Source organism: Pyrgilauda ruficollis, unplaced genomic scaffold (genome assembly GCF_017590135.1).
Source record: "Pyrgilauda ruficollis isolate IOZ18807 unplaced genomic scaffold, ASM1759013v1 scaffold2555, whole genome shotgun sequence".
Taxonomy (NCBI): Eukaryota; Metazoa; Chordata; class Aves; order Passeriformes; family Passeridae; genus Pyrgilauda; species Pyrgilauda ruficollis.
Genome location: NW_024523884.1, coordinates 1,655 through 2,556, shown reverse-complemented (window position 1 = coordinate 2,556; position 902 = coordinate 1,655).

The window sequence follows — 902 nt, the reverse complement described above, 5'->3', positions numbered from 1 at the left end:
TAAAGGTCTGGGAATATGGGGTCAAAGAGTTGAGAACTGGGATTAAAAGTCAGGAAATTTGGGGTTAAAGGGCTGGAAATATTGGGGTTGAAGGAGTGGAAATTTGAGTTTAAAGGGTTGGAAATATGGGGTCGAAGAGGTGAGAATTTGGGTTAAAAATCAGGAAGTTTGAGTTTAAAGGGATGGGAATATAGGGTTGAAAGAGTGAGAAGTGGGATTAAAAAGCAGGAAACTGGGGGTCGAAGGAGTGGAAATTTGAGTTTAAAGGGATGGGAATATGGGGTCAAAGAAGTGAGAACTGGGATTAAAAGTCAGGAAATTTGGGGTTAAAGGGATGGGAATGTGAAGGGGTGAGAATTGGGGTTAAAAAGCAGGAAATTGGGGGTTAAAGGTCTGGGAATTTGGGGTTGAAGAGGTGAGAATTTGGGTTAAAAATCAGGAAATTTGAGTTTAAAGGGATGGGAATTTGGGGTTGAAAGAGTGAGAATTTGGGTTAAAAATCAGGAATTTGGGGTTAAAGGTCTGGGAATATGGGGTCAAAGGAGTGGAAATTTGAGTTTAAAGGAGTGGAAATTTGGGGTTAAATGAGTGGAAATTGGGGCTAAAGGAGTGGAAATTTGAGTTTAAATGGGGTTGAAGGAGTAGAAATTTGGGGTTAAAGGAGTGGAAATTTGGGGTTAAAGGAGTGGAAATTTGGGGTTAAAGGAGTGGAAATTTGGGGTTAAAGGAGTGGAAATTCGGGGTTAAAGGAGTGGAAATTCGGGGTTAAAGGAGTGGAAATTTGGGGCTAAAGGAGTGGAAATTTGGGGTTAAAGGAGTGGAAATTTGGGGTTAAAGGAGTGGAAATTTGGGGCTAAAGGAGTGGAAATTTGGGGTTAAAGGAGTGGAAATTTGAGTTTAAA